Source organism: Mytilus californianus, unplaced genomic scaffold, assembly GCF_021869535.1.
Source record: "Mytilus californianus isolate M0D057914Y unplaced genomic scaffold, xbMytCali1.0.p SCAF_3, whole genome shotgun sequence".
NCBI lineage: Eukaryota > Metazoa > Mollusca > Bivalvia > Mytilida > Mytilidae > Mytilus > Mytilus californianus.
In genome coordinates, this window is record NW_026262679.1 from 31,960,020 (window position 1) to 31,985,787 (window position 25,768).

At 31.8% G+C, this 25,768-nt stretch overlaps 1 protein-coding gene across 5 annotated transcripts in view; it reads right to left on the bottom strand.

Annotated features, from left to right (window-relative positions):
* The window catches only part of LOC127734400 (ileal sodium/bile acid cotransporter-like), a 52,768-nt gene that overhangs the window by 17,943 nt on the left and 9,057 nt on the right, over positions 1–25,768 (bottom strand). The window contains exon 1 of one of the 5 annotated variants that reach the window (XM_052244256.1): positions 7,046–7,317. The exons of 3 other annotated variants lie outside the window; for them this stretch is intronic. The gene's annotated coding sequence lies outside the window, so the exon portion shown is untranslated. Of the gene's footprint in view, positions 1–7,045; positions 7,318–25,768 lie in introns of those variants that run through there. One more of the 5 variants, XM_052244251.1, reaches the window with a different exon arrangement.

Here is a 25,768-nt window from a genome sequence, read left to right on the forward strand (position 1 = left end):
GAAATATCAAAAATACCAAACTTCAAAGAAAATTCAAAACGGAAAGTCCCTTATCAAATGGCAAAATCAAAAGCTCAAACACTTCAAACGAATGGAAAACAACTGTCATGTTCCAGACTTGGTACAGGCATTTCCTTATGTAGAAAATGGTGGATTAATAAAATTGAGAATGGAAATGGGGTATATGTCAAAGAGACAACAAACCGGCCAAAGAGCTGATAACAGCCGAAGGCCACCAATGGGTTTTCAACGCAGCGAGAAAATCCCGCACTGGGAGGTGGTCCTCAGCTGGCCCCTAAATAAAAATGTGTACTAGTTCAGTGAAAATGGACGTCATACTAAACTCCAAAGTATATAAATGAACTAAAATTAAAAAAAAACATACAAGACTAACAAAGGCCAGAGGCTCCCGACTTGGGACAGGCGCAAAAATGCGGCGGGGTTAAACATGTTTTTTGATATCGCAATCCTCCCCCTATACCTCTAGCCAATGTAGAATAAAGAAACACACAGCGATACACACAGTAAAACTCAGTTCAAAAGAAGTCTAAGTCCGATGTCAGAATAGGTAACAAAAGAAATAAAGCAAAATGACAGTGATACATAAATTAGCAAAGGACTACTAGCAGTTACTGACATGCAAGCTCCATACCTCAATTAAACTGATTGAAAGATTATGTCTTCATCATATGAAAATCAAGTACAATCCCTCCCGTTAGGGGTTTAGTATCATACCATCATGAAATATATGAGAAGAACATGACCCGTATCATGCCAACAACTGGTTTTAGAATAAATGTGTTTATTTCCGATGCAAAGACCCTATGAGTGAATCAATATTAATACCAAAATATGCAATCCTTAATGACTTGACAACAGTATCGTAACTATATCCCTTCCGAATAAGTCTGTTTAACGGCTTGATTAGCTTTTGAGGTGAATGCCGACATTTGTGTGCTTTGTAAAGAATATTACCATAAAAGATTGGAGGTGAAATACCTGAACGGATAAGAAGTCTGCATATGGAACGCGGATACCACATTAATAGATCATCACAGTTTATCGGGGATAATGATAGTTTATCGGCCGATCATTATAGATAGTCGGCGTAAAGTATACTTTACGGTCAACCATCATAGATGATCTAATTAATGTGACTCGCGAGTAGATAATGATAGTTACTTTTTTGATAATGCATTAACGGTTGACCAAGTGAATTAAAACACGAGTCGTAAATTCGATAACTTGAATTAAAACCGGAAATACTTGCGATTGTAAAATTGTGATTGGCGGTTAACTTTTTTTTACTTTCGCTTTTCATGGATACATCAATCTTTATGTTATGGGAGGTGAGTGACAGCTGTAAATAATAATCTTATGTTATTTGGGACATAGTTACTGTTATTTGTAATACTTATTTCATTACTCTTAAATATATAGACCTAAATCAAGCGATATTCCTAAATTCCTTGACAGGTCAATGTCAAAATACCAAGGAGCCTGTTGTCACCTGGCATTTAACTTTTGACCCTATGTGCCTATAAATTATGTTTGTGTTATGGGGAAGGGGGATATTGAAGTTATTGAAATATCGGTGCTGGCAATTACCAAAAATAAGTATCCGAGTACAGTAACAAGCCACTGTGACAGGATGAAACAGTTTAAAAAGAAATAATCTACAGACAACAAAGGCAGTCTGACTAACGGCAGTGGATAGTAGGGGCTGGGTCTAGTCACGCAATGAGGTTTCAAATTTTTAGTTCAAGTGCTTTAATCTTGCTTGCCCAAACAATAATGACATCTTGTGAGGCTAGTTGTATGCTCCAATAGAAGGGTAATATATTTTTTAGCAAATGTATCTGTTCGTCTTCCTGTCTGTTTTTCAATCCATTCCTAAAAAGGCTATAGTCTTTAAAAAAGTTTAGGGTGAAGTTGTAGTCACTTTAACTTGGAAGTAAATAATAAATGTTCCTTGTTATGTTTACATGATACATTCACTAGTAGCAAGATTTCAGTCTGAAACGGTCATTTTGGTCTGATCAAGTCTGAATCAACTGAATTTACCGCTAGGGAAAAACGTTAAGACTTTTTAAGACTTTCAGACGCGGTTCAGATATGTCGTGTTCAGTCCGTTCATTCATGTCAAGATAAACAAGACAGAAGGCTCTAGCTGTTAAACAAGATATGTTAAGACGGTTTTAGACGAATTCAGACCAAACATAAAAAGTAATGTTCAAAATTTTCAGATCGGGTTAAGATCCGTTTAGTGTGTCAGAATGATATTAGGAGTTACGCCCCTTCATGTGGATGATACATTTTAATTATAAAAAAATTACAATATAAATGCTAGAATGAAAAACGTATATTTTTAATAATTAAACATAAAATCATTGGTTGACTTTTTATTTCTGTTGGTCTTTTTTTAAGAGATTAGTGATTTTGTTTTGTTGAGGAAATAGCTTATTCGCCTATAACTGTTTATGATTTTATTTTATTTTTTATTTTCTGATGTTAATTTATGTATTTATCTACTTATTCTTTGAAAAGAAGTAATTGCAAATTTTAAACATAACATTATCAAAAGAGTGAAAACACCTTATAAATTTCATGCGTCTGAAGCACGTTTCTGGATTTAACTTCATCGGGAACGATCAACGTAAATACAAATATGTTTTATGTCAGATAATTTATATCCTTAATTTCGTTATCTTTCGATACTTTCCTCTAAAACTTAATAATTACTTCGTGGCATTTAGTAATCATTCCCCGTACGTGTTATTCTTTTTATATTTGGACAACCGTCTTTTTTTTTTTTTTTTTGCTTTTATTTCGTAGTGATGCGTAGTCACCAAGGCCGCATCAGGGAACCATGTCTCCGAGTGCAGTTAATATTCTGAAAACTGCACTTAGACCGTGACGAGACAATAAAACTATAAATAACATACCATCGGAAAGAAGAAGATGTTGATGGGAGGGGGCGGGGAGGAGGTTACAGAATAGAGAATGAGTGGCAATAAATATAAAGAATAGAGAAAATGGATAAAAAAAATAAAGAGTAGAGAATAATAAGGTGCTTGAATATAAAGAATTGATAATAATAGACAAAAAGTTTAAAGAATAGAGAAAATCGGCATAAAAAATTAAAGAATACAGAAATAAAGGACCCCCTCCAGATCCTCATAGAAGTTTTCGTTAAAACAATACAACCTAATTTAAGTTCAGCATCGAGTATATATCCTGGTAAATGCGTTAATCCTTTCTTTCATTTTAATAACAATTTTATTTAATATAAAATAATTATGTATTTATTTGTTTATTCAAGTTACACTATAGCAAATAATTCTTCTTCGTTTTTTTCTTCCTATAATAGTAATAAATGTATTCGTTATTTAATATTTTCTGTCAATAAAGATTGAATTCGATGGCACGTGCCACTAATCAAAAATGATCCTTAAACTATCAAAAACTTGGCAATTACAATGGCTATTTCACAATTACATCATATGTACACCTGTCATGGTATCATAGCTCCGTTCATGTATGTGTAATTTAAGGTTCTGACACATTTTATAATAGCATCTTTCTGAACACTATTGACGACATTGTTAAAACTGCACGAACATATCACAAAACCGCAAATTTAGTGGTTAAAAAATAAACGATAATGAAAAAAAAATAATTAAAAACTAAAAACAAAACAAAATTCTGTTGGAAGTAGCATATATTTACATGTATAAATTGTCTAGTGCTTTTATTACAGCGGTATACTTGTTTTATACACAGACCATATTCTGATCATATTCTATGCTAAGATATTGACAAGACAGAAGTAAATATGTTAAAAGTCGTTTTAAATCAATTCATTTCACAGCTGAGGCAAATGTTCCTTCCCATTGTTGAATGGAGGTTAAATAAATGTGAACAATAAAAAAGATGTATATTTCTTAGGCATGGAGCTAGGCATTTCTGAAGTATCTTTGATAGCATTTTTGTCCTATCAAAAATGTATGCTGGTATATATGTAACTCTAGGTGTTTACCTAAAATGTTATGTATATGTAAAAGTTTAAGATTTTTTTTTAATATTTGCCAAAAAAAAAACATTATCCGGAAAACCATATAATGGCGTTTTGTCCTTTAATTCTTTTTTTGTGATTTTCTAACCTACCTTCTAATTGATACGTTAATCCAAACAGTGCAAGTGTGTAATGCAAACATACAAAATTCGGCTTTGGTGTATCATGTTAAAACAATACCCATAAATTATGATAATTTTCAATAATTTTAGATAAGATTATGCAAGGAAATGTGTTATTGTTTTCTATTTATCTAGCAAAATTGTATCTTTTTTTACACAAAGATGTCGATAAATAAAATTTGATACCCTGCATTTTTCATGCATTTCAATAGCATATTGTCAAATTGTTAAAAGATCTCCTCCTTAACAGGGAATCCGTTAGTATTGAAAGTCCCTGTCCTAAATTATTGAATTTGTCATTCTGCATTGACAATATTCAATTTATCTTGGTGTAAGTAATACGCGCTCATTCGGGCTAACGCCCTTAATGTGTATCTAATACATATTATTTTCTCCCTCGTTTCACCCCTCCGATAATAAAGTTTTTTCTTAACTAGATATCGTAGAAAAACCAAACACAGTATAGGGTTGTGCGTTCGCTACAAGATCGCCTTGAATTTAACATGTTCAACATAAATATATACAATCAGCCATGCAAAAAGGCATAACATTTGTGTCAACTAATTCTGGTCCGAGTACACAGTTATCGTCCTTTGATTTTCGTCGTTGTCCACGAATATAGTCCCTAGTGTGGACAGTGTGTTACTTGCTATTTTTTTTATACCCCTTCCAAATTTATTTCTCCATGTTTTATGACTCAAATAGCAAGTAGGGGGGTGAAATGACACTGTAAAAAAATTTGGGTCATGAATTTTAAAGTAAAGTAGTGATTTGGTCCAGCTGAAAAATGTCAAAAATTAGCACTTCGGAAGCTGTCAAAAGATTTGAAGACCCCCTTAACATAAAATTGTCCATATTTTGAGTTAGAGCCGATGAAGTTTTCTATAATTTTGATATAATTTGTCCCAAAAGTAGTACAACACACTGTAAAAATATTATTGAGAAAGCGCAGGTGGGATTTTTTTAATTTTCATTTATTGTCTAAAAGAAATGCACTACGAAATAACTGTGTACTCGGACCTTCTGCCTCTTTAAAGGTCAAATGAAAGTTAGTCATTTCACTCTACTATGGAATGAAATGAACGAGAAAACTTTTGACGTGGTATAGTTATAATATAACTGTTCTTTATACTTATGCTTAGTTTGTTCTGCAAGCCGAAAAATCCACTTTGCTCTCTGGATGTCTCTTGGTTTTTGTTTTTGTTTTTGGTTTGTTTGCTATATAATTGACGTAAATAAAACCGACAACTCCTTTTATTCAGATACATAATTTGAGTTCTGTAAATTTCTAGACGTACGTAAGAATGAAAGACGAAAATGCAGGTTTCATAAGTGGTCATCAAAGAGCGACACAATTAAAAACAAATAAAAATATAGTTATTACAGCTACAGTCATTTTTTTTCTCTATTAAAACATATTTGATACTTTTTGCGCTATTGTCATATATCAAAAAAAATCTAACATTTCCATAAGCTTTCTGTGATTTCCCCGATTCACCATTATGATGTCATGCCACTTGCTATATGGATTCAGAAAACAAATTTACGAAATCTATGACCACACAATTGTAACTGTTCCTATCTTTATTAACAAAATTTAGCGTAAATATTTACAACTATAAAAATTAGTAACAGTGGTGGTCTATTCTGCCCGGAAAACAATGCGGACTAAATCTGTGTACAGTGCACGTGGCAGATCCAGTCTTTTTAAATGGGGGTTCCCAACCAAGGATAAAGGGAGGGGATCCAACCGTATGTCCTTATTAACAAAAGGGGGTCCAAAATCCGCCCCCCCCCCCCCCCCGCCCCATCCGCCACTGTGTGTACCACTGACATTAAATTTTACAAATATGCAAATCGATACTTGTTCTGTTAGATAGAGGAATTGTCTACCCCCGATCAAGAATCTCATTAAATTGTACAGATGTGCATACGTATTAGTCTAAAATATAATCTTTCATCTTATCAAATTTGAATCTCATGATTTTTGTAAAAAGGCGGAATTACATTTCCAAAGTGATATTCAAACTTATTATTCAAAGACAAACTGACAACGCCATGGCAAAATAAAAAAAAGTCAAAATGACAAACTGTACAGATATGCTAACTTAGAATATATAGAACATACTTTATGACTTCATAACCATAGAAAGACAACGAAAGATCATATCATAAACAAAATTGTATTGAAAGGTCAATGATGAGAAAATTTTAACATTTGTTATACCTAGTACTTCATAATCTTTTTCTGAAAAGTTTTGTCGAATATGCTGAATATGCATGAAATGTTTGCCACTGGACGTTAAGCAACCAACAATCAATTAATCTTTTGCTCTAAAAAATTAATTAAACAATAAAAGCCACAATTGTATCCATCACTTGGTGTCTGTTTAGGAGCCAGCTGAAGCACGCCTCCGGGTGCGGGATTTTCTCGCTGTGTTGAAGACCCATTGGTGGCCTTCGGCTGTTTTCTGCTCTGTGGTCGGGTTGATGTCACTTTGACACATGCATTCCCCATTTCCATTCTCAATTTTGAATAGTATAAAAAGTTGTTTTATTTAAAAGAGACTTTGAATAATAACTTTAAAACACAGTTATGTTATAATTGAACGAGTTCATAAAAACTAGAAATAAAGGACTATATATATACTGGAGTAAAACCAAAAGTTTGTTCCGACACTAGACTTGTAGGCAACGGCTCAGATATACTTATTTATACTGGATAACCTATATGTGTGGTCATAAAAATTACAGACTAATTTCCTCTATGTAAACACAAGGAGATGTGGTATATTAAGAACTGCTTATGAAACAACTAAGTTCCAGGTTTGTGAGATTTGTTCCTTACCTGGTGAAATAAGTTCCTTGTCTGTGAAATATGTTCCACTGGTTATACAAGTTATCTTTTATACTGAGCATTGTTATCAGTGAGCTTAAAGTTATAATTCAAGTACATTATAAAAACATGTATTATATTGATAATGTAATAAATAAAAGGTGTAAACATCCAATATGGATTCTGTGGAGTATAGCAAAATGTTTAATTACATTATCCATACAAAAATACCCAAATGACAATAATTTAATGAGGCAGATAAGCGAAGAATAAGAAAAATCCGTCAGAAATTTTGTATAGATCAATCATTTATTTATGAATATTGCAATTCAACATATGTTACTTCATATCAGAATTTGTAGATAAACTGTTATCACAGAAATATGTCTCATCCTTTTGTAATTTTGATTATGCAAATGTTGAAATTAAAATAGCAATACTTTAACATGTTTCATAAGTTATGCAAATATTCAAAGTCAATGAACCATGACTGAGGTACATGGCTAAACAATTTCCATGTAAATGAGATGTGCCAAAGCTAATACAACTGCATACCAAATACCATTGAATTATTATAAGTCGTTCCCTTTAAACAAACCTAAACACAAACATTAACTTATAAACTATGTAAAAGTTTCAAAGTCAATAAACCATGAAGAGGGGGTGAGGCTATATAATATCCATGGAAACGATATTTGCAAATGCCAATAAATTTGCATACCAAATATCGTTTACTTAACATTAGCAGTTCATCTTAAACTGATCTAATCACAAACTAATACATGTAAACTAAGCAAAAGTTTCTAAGTCGATAGACAATGACTGAGGGGGCGGGGCCAAATATTCTCCATGGTAATGAGATGTGCTAATGCTTATACAACTGAATACCAATTAACATTTGCCTACCCTAAATGGTTCCCCTTGAACTGACCTAATCACAAACTAATACATGTTAACTTAGCAAAATTCTCAAAGTCAATAGACCATGACTAAGGGAGCCAAATAATCTCCATGGAAATAAGATATGCCAATGCTTATACAACTGCATACCAAATATCATTGACCTACCACTAGTGGTTCCCCATAAACTGACCTAATCACAAACTAATACATGTAAAATAAGCAAAAGTTTCAAAGTCAATAGACCATGACTGAGGGGGCAGGGCCAAATAATCTCCATGGAAATGAGATGTACCAATGCTAATACAACTGCATACCAAATATGATTGACCTACCACTTGTGGTTCGCCATAAACTAGACCTAATCACAAACTAATACATTGTTGACGACGCCGCCGCCGCCGCCGACGTCGGAAACAGCATACCTATGTCTCGCTTTTTGACTCCGTCAAGGCGAGACAAAAAATGAAATAGTGTGTTTTAAATATTTATCGCAGTTGTTAATCATAGTTGTGCATTTGTTTTTTAAATCATATTATCTACGTACAATATATATGCTGACTTAATTTGAATTTCTCAAAGATTTACCTTATTTTGAACGTTGTCGTGTTGTTTAAAGACTTCAATGTTGAATATTAAACTTGTCAGGTACAACTATAGAATGTTTTGCTTGATATAAAGTTAATGCATCATGTTAATCTATAACACCCGGAACTTATTTAACATTTAGTAAAAAAATTAGTTCCGGAACAAATTTTACAGTGCTGGAACATATTTTCTTAAAATATATATTCCGGGTAAAAATTTTCTGTGATATAAATTCCGGTAGAACATATTTCCTATGAAATAAGTTCCAGCGGAACAAATGTCACGCCGGAACATTTTTTTTGTTACAAAAAACAATCTTAATAGCAAAAAATAATTCAGATATTACTTGGAACTATGAGCAGGGTCAGGAACAAACTTCTAATGTTTGTTTTGAGGTTTATTGACTATTTATACTAGACATGCTAAATGAGAGAAAGAGAAATAAAAGAAAATTATAAATTTAAAAGACGAAAATACTGTTGGCACTTTAAAAGATTATTCTTAATTGTATGTTTTCTACAAGAATTGTAAAAACAAGTATAAACATACATATACTATGATCATAAAACAAAAAGACATTTATATGTCAACATACGAACGGTCTCCCACAAAAGATTATGTCAATCCAGTATGTCAAGCTTTTAAGGGTAAGTATGATAAGGGCCTTATTCGTCATCCAACATTAAATGGTATAGTAAATAAATATGAAGATATGTACAAGTAAAGCAATAACAAAAGATACAGTATCAAGCTGTATGCTTGATTAAGTTTTGGTCAAATTTGTTGATTCTCTTATGTTGATGGCCTCATAGTGAACTTAAAGTAGCTTTGCAGAACTTATCACCTTCTTTATAACCAACGACGTCTATTATGATTTGAAAAAAAATGGCGGCGAAACTACTTTGTTTTCAGGCGCTTACAATAGGTCTTATATAACAAATTATTCGTCTCACGACTCTGAGTATTTTTCATCAAAAAATTAAATCAAGAAGTCCAATAAAACCAAATAATCTGAAAAAAAGAAACATTTAATTGTTAAGGATACTCATTATTCAAATATAGAAAAAGAGGCGTGGGGCATTCCACATTGCAGTCCAACTACAATGAATAGACAAAATCTTCATCGACAACAAAAATAACCATACATATATGTGAAGCTTTACATTTTAAGGATCATTTTTGAAAAGATGTGAGATACCGTTGGAAATATATTAATTGTGTTCTTATATGTTTAAATTTACTACGTTTCACATTTACCAGGCATGGGGCGAATTACATTTCAATGTTATGCATTATATTACAATTACTTTGACCAAACCATGCATTATATTACAATTACAATTACATGCATTTATCAAAGTAATGCATTATATTACAATTACTTTTGCAAAGTAATGCCTTGAATTACACATTACATTTGAAAATTTTATTAGTGAATAGAAACATTAAACATTTTGAAAAACAACTACATTTTGTACAAGTCACAAAAGATTCTAGTATATGCAGTAACTGTTCCATGAATTGAATATAAGTATACATGTAAAAAGTCTATTTAATTTGACTTTTACAATTTTTAATTATTTTAACTTAATGTTGACTTTACCTTTATAAATATATTTTTTGTTGTTTTTCTTTAAATTTTAAACGAAATATTTAATTACTGTGAATTACTTCCCTAATTATAAAATAAACATAGACCTTAATTAAAATTAACATATTCTTAATTAATCAAGAAATCTTAAATTTGGTTTAGTTAAAACTCCAACAATATGTTAAAGATGTAGTATGTGAAAAAAGTAATGACATGTAATGCCATGTAATGCATGAAATTACACAACTTTTTGCTAAAGTAATGCATTATATTACAATTACATGTAATGCACAAATTGCTGCATTACACATTACATGCAATTACTTGGAAAAATGTAATGCATTACCATGCATTACAATTACAAATTTGCATTACCCCATGCCTGCTCTCTACACTTTTCGATGCCTATTATGAACGAAAAACTTTCAGGTGGAAGCGGCCATACTTTTCTAACACAAATAAACAAGCAAACAACCAAAGAAAAAGCCAACGAACAACTCCGATATCTGTTTGAAAAAAAAATAATCGAGAAAAAGACATTACCCCCAATTTCCAGTTTTAATACTTTCCCCCAAAAAAAATTGGTAAATCTAAAAAAAGGTATAAGCCTTTTATAATTTTTGTTATCTACTACAATTTACATACAATTTTGAACGAATTGAACTACAAAGAGAAAACATTTTCCACTTTCATCAGCTATGAGACGGCTAGCTTTTTAGAAAAGCATAATTGAAAGGGTTATTTGCATGAGTATAGATCAATTGCTTTTCTTTCACCCAAGCCATGCATATACTCAGAGGACAAAAAGGATAAAAAACTTGAACACAAGTACAGTATAAGTAAATTTTTTGAAAATAAAATAGTTACCTACTTTACCATCTTACTATTTTATGACGTATTAGGACCTAAATTAAATAAAATTTTTGCAAAGTTTTAAAATATCCAGTTACCTTTAAAGAATAATGATAAGATCCGAAATAAGGTAACTTTAAACTGTGAAGGAAAACATGTATATATGATGAATCGTTCTAAACCCCAACCCTTTTACATAAGTCTTATAAAATAACTTTCTCATTATAAATTCTGATGTACGTATAGCACCTTTAACTAACAATTATAAGAAAGTTTAATTTAAGACCACTTAAATTCTAAATTCTTATTTGTAAATATATCCAGTTCTTACTTAACTTATTCTTACACTTCAGCACATTATGAATATTATTTTTAAAATTTTATGATGACAATCCTATGAATTAGTTATAATATTAATTATTTAGTAATTATTATTGCCTAAATTCAGTCATCTGTACATAATTAAATGTTTCCTTATGTTCTAAGGTGTATATAGTTGCTACAATTATACCCTATGGGTAGTGCTCCACAATTAATGGAGGAATATACAAGAAACTGAACTGAACTGATTAATCGTAGAGAGATGTACCTAAATTTATGGTACATAGTTAACAGAAAAAAGTTTCATTCTCAGTCTTATTTCAACTGTATTAATTTTAAAGACATGTCACATCCAAACGAAGTCTACGTATATGTACATGTATACGTCTTGTCTTGTCTATAGTCGGGAAATTTTCAATTCAATTCATTTCATTTGAAAACGTTAAAAATAATATAGATCTTATTCATTGCAAAACGTGACGTCCTTTTTGGATAAAACCCCTGTTTCATCTACGAGGAAAGTCCTATAATATAAGAATGCATATATAGGTGTGGTTTAACATTGATAGTAAAAAAAAGGAAAATCTGGCATCAATAGAGCGCATAATAAATTAAAAAATAATTCCCGAAATAAATGTATATAAAATATGTGTGCGACTATTGAAAGTGTATCCACATATTTACAAGACACTGTCGCTTTTTTCACTCGTTCTTGTCCAGTAACACCGTGTATCATCGGTACAGCGGATATAGGTACTAACCAAGCGGACGTGATCGATTTTTCTTCTGACACGGTAAGAAAGTCTTTGTTGTGTTTACATAATATCAATGTGTACCTCAATCTAAACATAATTGTTGTTTTAAGAAATGATTTGGTCGTAGGTTGATGATTAGAGAAGTCTCATTATTTTCCTAAAACAAGAACACTTACTAAAACATTCGCAAATACTTGTCAAAGAAGTTGGCGCTCGTCTCATCCGATATGATTCTATATTCAATATTGCAACTCTTTTTCTGATAGAAGGCCATGCACTGTGTGTACGTAATAAGTATAGCTGTTTCAATAATTGGCATTGAAATCTTTCATACATATGTTATTTTTCGATATTTTATTCCGAAAAGAAGCGTTGTGTACAGTGTATAGCTGACCACATAAATCCTTCTGTACAGTGCATAGTTAAATGAATGTACGGTATATAGCTTTTCACCCTTCGAAGTACCTATTAAGCTGTATCCGCTGTACCGATGAGTGAGTAATAAATTCCTCAAACGAGTTTGAATAGGGAAATAGAATCTGAAGAAGGAATTTGTCATCAACATTTTAATAAGGCAATATTTGGTTTTGAATGAAGCCCGTTCTTATCTGTATTTGTTGCCGTACTTATCAAAATACGATTTTCAAATAATCAAACTCAAACAGTAAAGTTTTGTTTCTCCTTAAAATCGTTCTTCTCCAGTATTACCATGATTACAAGCCTGAACGAATTTCAATGAGAAAATAAATTCTGAATAATGAATTTGACTCCATTTTTCTGTCAGTTTTCTGTCCCAATCAAGACCGACCCCCCCCCCCCCCCCCCCCTTTCACAAACGGGCTAAAATAATGCGTACATTGAACTCCCGTCATTTATCATATTTGGTTTTTTTTCTTAACATTTTCAGGTAGTAAGATTTGGTTTTAAATCGAGCTCATGAGAAATTATGAACTTTTTGGTCTTACAGAAAACATGTTATTTCATATCAATTTAATATTGTTTTTGCAAGACTCATAATCAAGAACAGCGAGAAAGACTATTTCGCAGACTGTTGAAAGATACTCAGTCCGTTCTAACAACGAATAAGTCCTTATGCACAGATGTTAAATAAAAATAAAACAAAAACTTGCCCATAAGCCAAACCAAAGAAAGAAACCAATAAAAGCACGTACTCTACCAAGATATTAGACTTATCAAAACAAAACAAAAAACACTTTGTATGTTTATATTAAATAAAATATGATATTCGTTTATTTAATTGATGTTGGAAAGGAGAAAAAATTCACGAAGAAAAACAAAAAACGAACTGATAATAGACAAACTATAAAACAATATCAATTGTTATTTCTTTTACTTTAGAACTGCAGAACGTATAAATTAAATAACAAAATTAATTAAGCTGACTCATTACACATAAACTGTATAAAAATACATTAAATGGGACTTTTGAGGTTTTTTTCTCCATTATCGTTAAAGTCAATACACAAAGTATTTAATTACATAAATCAATTTCGAAAAAACTTTAAAATTTCGCATTATTAAATTTTTATAAAAAACACTGTTTCAATAACATAATATTCATAAGATAGATTAATAAAATATTGAATCTGAATATTCATAAGCAATAAGGATAATCCAATCAATTTTGTTGATTGGATTATTCACGGCTGAGTAGTTGTGAATCAGTGACACGTGCCCTCATTATTTTATAAAAATATTGAATATCTATTTAAGTTCGTTTTCAAAATATTCCAAAAGTTTCCACTAAAATAGACAACGTGAAAAGAATGTAAACATTTTTCCTGTGTGCATATACGATGACTTTAAAAGAGTCCTGGGTGCACTTTGTATGTCCTGAGTGCACTCAGGAGGTCCTGGGCAGTGTTTAGACGTACCCGTTGATTTGCAACTGTATTTTTTCTGTTTTGGCACATACTTATATATGAACCTCATTAAATTCGATCTCAAAATAGCGAATATAAAGGAACAGATATTTTAAAGTCTTAATAAATTCCATTGAGCACAAAACTAATCCAAATTCGATCTCAATTATTTCGTGATTCTAAAATACGTTTTTTTTGTGGCAGAAATTGCAATTATGTTTTTTATCTGATATGACTTTGAAACACTGATTTAAGATTTATATTGTCCACAAAATATCATAAAATATAAGGGATAAAAAAGACGCTTTTCTATTATTTTTTTTACAAGGTTGTTAATTGTTTAATTATGTCGTAATTTGCTTGGTCAGTGGCGGATTCAGGAGCCGACATATCGCTTCCCCTTTGATTGGAAAATATATCATTTTTAGCATAATTAAAATCATCATTTTTTTTTTATCCTGGCTACACGTGGCGTTATTTCTCCGTCTGTATAATACAGCTAGTGAATTAGTCTAAATATCCATCCAATGCATAGTAATATTTCTTTTTCATCACTTTTTTTATTCTTAAATATAAGCGTTGTCTATTTCTATCTGACAAGCACACACATGGACTTTTTCATTAGTATAAAAAGTCCCTGGCCAACAATAGCAACAACGTCCTTTTGATGATCAATTCATTATAAAAAAAACAACTAAACTCTCTAAACTAAACTATGTGGACAGTGGGTCATCGCACACAGGTTTGTTTAACAAGACAGCTTATTGGATAAATGTGATAGATTGTCACGCCTACATTAAACTGTTGTCCAATCAAATGCCAGCAGAAACCTGTCAATAAAAAGGTTATTGCAAGCGTGGATAAGTTAGAGATTTGATTGTGTATTCGATATTTGAACAAAAAGTTAGATAATCACTATTCGTTTAGAATTAAATTGCGAAGAAAGTGTTCGTGTAACAACCCTCCCCTTTTCCCGTTTTCGCCTTCTTATTTTTACACTTTCTTTTTTGACAGAAAGTATTAAATATGAGCGTACTGCAAGTTTCTGAATTTTACAAGCATTCTATATAGCGACTTGTGATTTCCGGGAACGTCATATTTTCAAGATTTCACAGACCTCTGAAAAAGTTAGAACATACAAGTTTCATCTACCATTTGCAGAAAAAACAATACCAAATTATATTTGTAAATTGGAAGAGATTAAGAATTATAGTTTAATATCCGTACTAAAAATCGTCTGAAATATAACAAAACATATTTCTCTCTGCCTCAATGCAATCGAAAGCAAATTTTCATTTTATTCTTCATCTATTTGCAAAAGACGAAGAATTCTCCTTAAAACTGTAAATTATTAAACAGGCATACTAACTTTAAAGGATAAAATACAAGTTTGTACTACCATCCAAGGAAATAAGTGTTCCATAAAGTAACTAATCCTTAATTCACAACCGTCAAAACTCAGGACTCATTTTTGATATTTACCTGAGAGATCATAAAGGACATACATCTACCAAGAACTTATTATAACCAAAATGGCAAAAATGAAACAATATCTATTTTTTTTTTGGTAGACGAGTAGCAAATTGAATAAGGAAATGTTATTGAAAGAGAATTAAGATATATGATAATTTTTCCAAGCAAAGTGGCAAAAACATGCATATATAGAGTTATGTAGGTGCAAAACAAAACTATATATTAATAGTCAATTTCGACTATTTAATAAAGGATTATAGGTCGAACACGACACACGATTCTTGATTTCCAATGTACATGATTTAAAACCGTGTTTTTTCTTCTACAGATTGCATTTTGAAGAACACATGCTTGGTCATGATCGTTGAATGTTCAGCGTACAATATTACATAATATTCAGGATGATTTCAACGAAAAGCAAACGAAAAAGATTTATTTTTTTAAATCCGAGCATTCCTTAAATTCAACATTTAAAACCGTTTTGTTTTACGCAAAACATATAAAATTGAGAATGACTGGTGTACTTTTTATTCTCTCTAACACTTAGGATTGGTAGTCCCGACAGCTTTCTCTCCATTAGTAAGGGAGGTCCTGGGTAAGGGAGGTCCTATTCTTAACAGTAAGCAAACACTGAAAAGTCACAGGACAAAAAGTCACAGGACAGGAAGTGACAATTGTTTAAGTATGTAAGAGAAATATCTTGAAAAATTACTTTGTATTACATATATTCTTTTTACAGTTTATGAAATTGTTCATTAGCCTTGGTAAATGAAGATTTATTAAATTTTAATCATGCAAATGATATAATATTTCTTAGCACCATGAAGCTGTTTAGGTACCAATCCACTTTGATAGTTTGTTTACTAAACAATTATTTGTTCATTTAATACATTTGTTAACAGAGTTGGTTTATATATACAATAGTTCAAGATACATACAAAATATATTTTTTTAAATAAGTATTTTCTCTTTTTCAAAGAAAATAGTCTCAGAAACTGAATTGTGACCTTTCGTCTGTGACCTTTTGTCCACAAGCACGCATTATTTATGAGTAAAGTTGGAACAAAGGTCAATTTGGCTCTGATTCACAACAATTGTTCTCTTGTAAACATGACCTTTTTTGTCGACACGCGCTCGCCGTATCAGGCTAGAACAAACCAATGCATATCAATGTCACATGTGTCTTTTCCTCGACTGAATGTTATTAGCAATATTAATATTGGATACAATTGTAACGTAATGAATTGCATTTGATCCTAGTCCTAAGTTTAATTTTTGGTTGAATCAGTTGAACATCTAAGTGATCATCGATGTGTAATATTTGACACTGGACATTATTTTAGGAGCGATGCAATACAAATAATGTATTTCTATCAATCATTTACTTCAGTTAAAGACTTTTGAATGTAACAATATGGTACAAATCGATTTGATTTACTGAATTGCATATTTCTTTTTATCGAAATGAAAATATTATAAACTGCTCCCGGTTAATATAAACATAGATGTATGTGTGCCAAATAATCATCTCCATCCAAGTTACAAAGTATAAAACAATTATAGATTAAAAATACGGCCTCAACACGGAGCTTTGTCTCACACCGAACAGCAAGCCATAAGGGTCCCCAAAATGACTAGTGTAAAACAATTCAAAATGGAAAAACAAAGGTATAATCTATAAGTACAGCCATTTCGCTACGTTATTCTATAGCTTTTTGGTCAATTTCGAAAAAGCAAGTAAGCATCTCACTGTTTTTTAAATGAGAAGTAACGCTGGTGTTATAAAAAAAATCTGATACGAAACAGAAATATAAACCGTACACAAGATTTTATCAATCGTTGTTTGATATTTTTCTATAAGATTTATTCTTGTATTAGTTCTTGCTAAAAAAAACTTGATGATAAAAAAAAATCAAGAGAGGTATCGAAATCGGTCTTTATAGGTACCTAATGGTAAATATAAACTGTCAACTAAATTCTTAAAATATTCTTTATTCTTGTTGCATTTTTTTTGAAAAAAATAATGTTTTATTTGTCAATGTAATAATTTTACCCGGTAAATCCTTATATAAGATAAAACATGGAACTTTATTCATTTTACGTCCATAGATAAAACATCATAAGCGTTGCATGGGTAATTATTTAGATAGTTTATGACAACCCGTTTCGGTTGACTGCTTAGATAATCCGTTTATTGAAATGTAAATAACTTTTACCAAGCAACTGTCATCTGTATAATATTTAAAAATTTAAAGTAAATTAGATACTTAGAATATATTTTTCTTGACAATTGTATATGAATCAGAACTATTATTTAACATTAGAAACAAAAAATGTTTAAGAAAATTTCAGAACATCTTTGGGATATATTTCTTATCATTATATCTTTACGGGCGGAATGAATAAATACAGGACTACTTTATGCACAGGCACTTGTTTCTATCCATGGGAAGCCCCACTATCAACGTATATTTACGAGAAGGTACCCAACTACTTTTTTCACCTCTCCGCTTCAAACCCTTATTTTGCTGTCAATTCATTCTCAAATTTATTGTTCCATACACCATTCGATTCGTGAAAAGTTTTTCTTTCAGATGGTATGGATTGTATTTACCCTTAGGGTACCCCCTTACCTCCAATACACAAGATTTGTCAATAAATATTCATGTGATTGTTTTTAGTCCTCCTACAAAATACAATAACTTCCGGTATCAAAATTTCATGGACTGAATCCTTATTAAAAAGAAAAATAACGATGCTACAAATATCATTTCACTGGGGATTTTTTTAGTTAAATTTTAGAAAACAAAAAATATATGGGATATATTTATTCGTGTAGCCTTTAAAGTTTTAGTCCTAGATAATTTGCATAAAACAGTGAATGATAAGTCTAGAGAATCACAAATGAATAAGTAAAATCTAGAGAGTGTAATGACCTTTAACTTATGAATAACCCTATGAACTATGAACCGACCAATCACAATCAGTATTGAAATTCGCTGCCTTAAACCGGTAGTTGTTGTATTTTGTAGGAGGACTAAAAACAATCACATGAATATTTATTGACAAATCTTGTGTATTGGAGGTAAGGGGTACCCTAAGGGTAAATACAATCCATACCATCTGAAAGAAAAACTTTTCACGAATCGAATGGTGTATGGAACAATAAATTTGAGAATGAATTGACAGCAAAATAAGGGTTTGAAGCGGAGAGGTGAAAAAAGTAGTTGGGTACCTTCTCGTAAATATACGTTGATAGTGGGGCTTCCCATGGATAGAAACAAGTGCCTGTGACTTTATGTCAGAAAGCACGACTGCAAAGTTTTAATGACAAACACATTTCCCGGTTAAGACAACTAATCTTTTCTTATATAACCAATTAAATGTTAAAAATTCTATCGGGAAAAAATGAATTGTACGTTTGCATACGTTATTTAATGAAATAGATATACAGTATTACATTAAAAGACCACAAAAGAATATCCTCCTAGCTATGCCGATTTTATTCATAAAGGTGAGTAACCCCTGATAAACACAGATAAAGTGTCGCTCGTTTTATTTAAAATATTTAAAATCTTAACACGACTGAACACGATCTTACAGCAACTAAACCGATTTTTTACCTTTGGTCTTATTTTATCTGAACGTGATCTAATCAAGTCTTATTTGAACGCTAGAAGAATCTGTCTTGTTTATCTTGACCCGACTGATATGACTGAACACGATATATCGGAACAGAGTCTGAAAGTCTAAACCGGTCTTAACGTTTTTCCCTAGCAGTAAATCAAGGCGATTAAGACTTGATCAGACCAAAATGACCGTTTCAGACTTAAATCTTGCTACTAGTGATTATCACTATAGTTTAATTGGCTTATAATTAATACTGACAGTTAGGAATTTATAATCTTCAGATTAGCGGCTGTTTCTGACAATAGATTATTATCTGATCTTATCTCTTATCATAGTTCACAGCTTCAGTATTCTGTTAGGTTTCATGGGAGTAACTTTCCCATGGCATTACATTACTCTTTATTTTATATATACTGATGTATTGCAAATGTAATCATTGTGTGTGTAGATTGTACTTTAATAAACATGTATACTCTTATGAAATAGTCATCACTGCAACCCATGATAAATATATAACATTCCTTATGGTGTATTCTTTCTAGTTTGCAACTTAAATTAGGGATTTGACTCCTTTTCATGCATCTGGTATGCGGTTAACGATTGAGAAATAAGGAACAAGAAGTCACACTGGGACCAAAAAAATCACAAAATAGCCCAAGGCCACCAAAGGGCCTTTTACACAGTAAGAAATTCAGCAGTCAGAGGCTGGCTTCAGCAGGCCCCGAAACACAAATGTATATTAGTTCAGGAAAATGGACGCCACTCTACACTCCGAAACATAGATTCCTGACTTAGGACTGGTGCAATAAAGCTGCCGGCTTAAACGTGTTTACTTTTGTGAGATCTCAGCCTTCCCCCTATAAGTAATTTGAATAAACATTTAAAAAAAAAATCTTTAAATATCCCTTATGAATTCAGATAAAAAAAAAACTATACTTATAAAAAAAAGTTAATGTTTCAAAACATATAAAATTTATTAAGAGTAGACCGAACGGAAAACTATATTTTTTAAAATCAAATTGAAAAGAGTGCTATCGAGGGACCATCATTTAAATGTAACATTTAGGTATAAGCAATTTGATGTAATATATGTATATAACATACACTTTTATTTTAAATATTTTGTAATTTTGATGATTACTACTCTGAAATCATAAATGTTGGATACATACTACATTGTAAAATCACCAACATAAAAATAATATAAATGGAATTTAACCTAAAAATATGCAAAAACATGAATAAAAGTAGATTTAAAAATGTAGTATATATTTGTACAAATATTGTCAGATACATAATGTTCATGAAAAGATAACTTCACTTAAACTGATTTGCAGAAAATTATAAGCCAATGAACTCCCTTGAGAGTGAGCTCCACGATGTTGACATGGACGACATCAGCTTCTGTTGATCAGTACCAGTAAAGACTTAAAATTGTAATTCTTTTTTAAAGTCTAGACCAAAAGCAGTATCATAATGAATAAACTAAAATACAAATTAAACCGTTTACAAATACCCACAGACTAGATCTATGAGGATACTCTTTTTTTTACTTTAGCTGAATCTCTCGCTTTTGGACCGGTCACCTGCGATTGAAATCAAAATCTCCTCACTTGGACAACTATCACCCTATCGTTACTCCCTATCATTATTAGAGTTGTTTTTATAGTATTTATTGCGGAAACATGTTTTTCCATCGAATTCTAAGTTCATACAGTTTTATAAACTAATAACTTTCGAGTTCTAAACATTCGGTTTGTCAATGAGTTTAAGTAATGGTCATATACTGTAATTGTAAGGGACACCTGTCTAGTCTTGAAAATGAACCAATGTCCTGCAGATTAATATTGATTATTTTTATCGTTAGATTGCTGTCTAATTGACGTGAATCGAACATGTTCTATTTCAATAATTAAATATATGACGTGTTTATGTAATGTGTGGTACTTTTGTCTACTTTTGATTTTAATTTAACATTTACGTATCGGATGTTTATCTTTTAGTCCACTAGTATTATGTTATGGGATATGTAAATTGGCTTTTCACTCTATGCTCTTCTACCATTCCAATAAGAGTTTTTTTTACAGTTGTATTAACTAGTTTATTCAAGAGAAAACATCTCTAACAATAAGCTCTTTTCACTACTTTGGTTATGCAACCAACTATGACAAATGCAAATTTTTGTAGAAAGATGCAAGCAGATGTATCTCCGTTTAAAGAGTTTTGAAGGAGAATAATGGTACGTCTGGTTTTCATTTTTTTTTAATTTACATTAAAAAAAGAGCATATTATGATTGCTGTATTTAAAGCATGGATGACCTGCCATTTCTCTTCTGGCCTCAATGCTCACTTTGTTTGCAGAATATAGACATAAAGGATTACTTCAGCTCCAAGGATTATGTCCTGGTTATAATTTTTATTTGATTAAGAACATGTGGCCGTGTGATGCGCCATATACAATAAAAATGTTTACGTTATAAACTAATATATTTACAGCCTGACGCTTCACACGGTTGCACATTATTCAAATAGCAATACTACGCAAATTGTAAATGACCAAATAAGGAGACGTTTTGATAATACTTCACTTATGATCACGAGGAAAAAGACTGATCGCATCAAATAACGTAGAATTAAATTTTAAAGTTCATTGTTTGTGTTTTAAACAGAAATATTTAATATTAATTTTTACAAAGTGATATGACCCATTAAATATCATGTTCGTTAATTTAATGACAGTTTTATTCAATTACAAACAAATGTCACAAGAAAAAAACTAAGAGTTAAAAAGTTATTGAAATCTTTGTTTGCACATTATCGGTAATATTTGTAACTTTCTACATGTTACAAAAAGTATGCTTGTATCTTTCAAGTTACACAAAAAGAGGAAAACCCATTTGTCTCACCTTTTCTATCATTTCATCAATATTGCCTTTCTGATGCTGATGTTTGGTTCGATATCTCCTACATGTTATCAGAACTCATCAAAGAAACCATATTCATATATCCAGACGTGCAATTTGTCTACAGAGAACTCCAAAATAGCGCCTAGATTAAATCAGTTGGAAGACCAAATAATTAACGACGATAACTACCAAATCATTAACGACGATAAATACGAAATAATTAACGACGATAAATACGAAATCATTAACGACGAAAATACTTAACCATTAACGACGATAAATACCAAGTCATTAACAACGATAAATACATAATTATTAACAACGACCAATACCTAATCATTAACGACGATAAATACCTCATTTTTAACGGCGATCAATTTCAAATAATTAACACCAAATCATTAACGACGATAAATACCTAACTATTAACGACGTTAAGTACCAATAATTAACTACGTTAAAACCCAGTCATTAACGAAGCTGAAGACCATTGCAAAACAAGCTTTAAACTTCAATTTCTCAGCAATAACATACCCTCTGCTTCATCGTATGGCGTTTGTATATCTCAGTTAACACGTTAATCTTATCCATTTTAACACTTTATCTCATTATTGAGGTTGTACTTCTTTCACAAAAACTGCGCGAACAGAGTAAAGAGGAATAATGATTACAATCGACACACTACATAAGTCTCATGGTCACCATTATATAAATAACATATAGCTGAGAGAGTGATTGAGCTGATTGTTACCCCTAGAAAACATTGTAAACTGAGGTGAAGCCAAGGTTGACAATGTCTTTTCATGGGGTAACAATCTGCTCTATCACCCTCTTAGATATGTATTATTTCATTTATTATACTGAATGTTCTGTTATTATTTTCTATTAAAATTTAAATTCACAGTGATATACTATGACGCCTTGTACATACCAACTATCCGTACTTAATAAAGCGCACACTAAATCAAGCTTCTCCGTGAAGGGCACTAGAGTATTTGCCATGAGATAGAGAATATTATCTCCCCTGTATTAACCAATCAAAATATGGCACTTTGACATGAAGTATACTAACATCAATTGACTGACCGATGAGATGTGTTGGTGTCTCAACTCATTAGCGACATTTTGTTGCGGTCTCATATCTTCAGACTCATATTGTCCAAGAAAAGTCGTGTGGTCTGTAATTTTTACCGATGGTGACCTATGTCCGATTGTGCCATTTTGATCGACCATTGATTCGCCTGGCTGGTGATACTTACATAGCAGGAGAAGCTTACTGTGTCGGCGCACAAGGCCTCGTTCTTTTTTTAGTTCATGCGCTTCCATCAGTCTATTATTGTTCCCTGTACTTGTGTCTCCTTAATCGGTATATGAAATGTTAAGGATTTTGTCTCGCCTTGTCGGAGTCAAAAAGCAAGACATAGGTATGCTGTTTCCGGCGTCGGCGGCGTCAACAATGTATAAGTTTGTGATTAGGTCTAGTTCACGGTGAACCACTAGTGGTAGGTCAATGATATTGGGTATGCAGTTGTATTAGCATTGACACATCTCATTACTATGGAGATTATTTTGGCTCCGCCCCTTCATTCATGGTCTATTGACTTTGAAACTTTTGCTTAGTTTTCATGTATTAGTTTGTGATTAGGTCAGTTTAAGGAGAACCGTTAGTGGTAGGTCAATGATAATTGGTATGCAGTTGTTTAAGCAATAGCACATCTCATTTCCATGGAAACTTTGCTAAGTTTACATGTATTAGTTTGTAATTAGGTATGGGGAACCACTAGTGGTAGGTCAGTGATATTTGGTATGCAGTTGTATAATCATTGTCATATCTCATTTCCATGAAGATTATTTGGCCTCGCCACCTCATTCATGGTCTATTGACTTTGAAACTTTTGCTTAGTTTTCATGTTTGAGTTTGTGATTAGGTCAGTTTAAGGAGAACCGTTAGTGGTAGGTCAATGGTAATTGGTATGCAGTTGTATAAGCATTAGCACATCTCATTTCCATGGCGAATATTTGGTCCTTACCCCTCAGTCATGATCTATGGACTTTGAAACTTTTGCTTAGTTTACATTTATAATTTTGTGATTAGGTCAGTTTAAGATAAACCACTAATGTTAAGTCAATGATATTCGGTATGCAAATATATTGGCATTTGCAAGTTTCATTTCTATGGAGATTATATAACCCCAACCCCTAATTATGGTTCATTGACTTTGAAACTTCTACATAGTTTATAAGTTTAGGTTTGTTTAAAGCTAAGGGAAAGACTTATAAAAAGTCAATGGTATTTGGTTTGCAGTTGTATTAGCATTGGCACATCTCATTTCCATGGAGATTGTTTAGCCCTGTACCTTCAGTCATGGTTCATTGATTTTGAATATTTGCATAACCTACATGTTAAAGTATTGCTATTTTAATTTCAATATTTGCATTATCAAAATAACAAATAGGCGAGACATATCTCTGTGTTAACAGTTTATGATCAATAGTTATCTGCAAAGGTATCTTCCGCCTTTGTTTTTTTTTTGTTTTTTTTTTTGTCTTTTGTCAAATAACTTGTTTGCGAGTTAAGCAATTTCCCAGTATGATTTTACCACATATAGATATATCTCAACTTGTTCGATTCGCTCGTGTATGTAACAACGTTTTTGATTTTAACGAAAGAAATCTCTGTATTACTGAAAAATTATTACACCAGGGTTTTCGATATCACGAACTAGTCAAAACATTTACTAAATTTTATCATAGATACAAGGACATCCTTCGTAAATATAAAACAACATGCAGGCATCTTACTTCTTCTATGTTGTGTTTTGTGTGCTATTGTTTGTCTGTTTGTCTTTTTCTTTTTAGCCATGGCGCTGTCAGTTTATTTTCGACTTATGAGTTTGAATGTCCCGTTAGTATCTTTCGCCTCTCCTTTATTCGTTCAGATATTTCACAGCTAATCTTTTATGGTAATATTATATTCAAAGCACAAAAATGTCGTCATTCACCTCAAAAGCTAACCAACCCTTTAAACAGACTTATTCAGAAGGAATATAGTTACGATACTGATGTAAGGACATTAAAGATGGCATTTTTTGTAATTGATATTGATTCACTCTTTGCATCGGAAATAAACACATTTATTCTGAAACCAGTTGTTGGCATGATACGGGTTATGTTCTTCTCGTATATTTTATAATGGCATGATACTAAACGTCTAACGGGAGGGATTGTGACTGATTTTCATATGAGGAAGACATAATCTTTCAATCAGTTAAATGGAGGTCTGGAGCTAGCTAGTAGCTAGTGGCTGTCAGTAACTGTTAGTAGTCCTTTGCTAATTTATGTATCATTGTCATTTTGTTTAGTTTCTTCTGTTACCTATTCTGACATTGGACTCGGTCTTCTTTAAAACTGATTTTTACTCTGCGTATTGCTGTGTGTTTGTTTATTTTACATTGGCTAGAGGTATAAGGGAAGGGTTGAGATCTCACAAAACATGTTTAACCCCGCCGCATTGTTGCGCCTGTCCCAAGTCAGGAGCCGCTGGCCTTTGTTAGTCTTGTTTGTTTTTTTAATTCTAGTTTATTTAAATGTTTCGGTGTTTAGTGTGACATCTATTTTCACTGAACTAGCACACATTTTTGTTTAGGGCCAGCTGAAGCTGAAGTTTTATAGCAAGCTAAACCTCTCACTTGTATGACAGTCGTATTAAATTCCATTATATTTACAACAATGTGTGAACAAAATAAAAACAGACAAAAATGGTAAAAATGTCAAAAATTGAGGTACAGCAGTCAACCATGTGTTATTATCTTAATCACTATAAACACAAACAAATA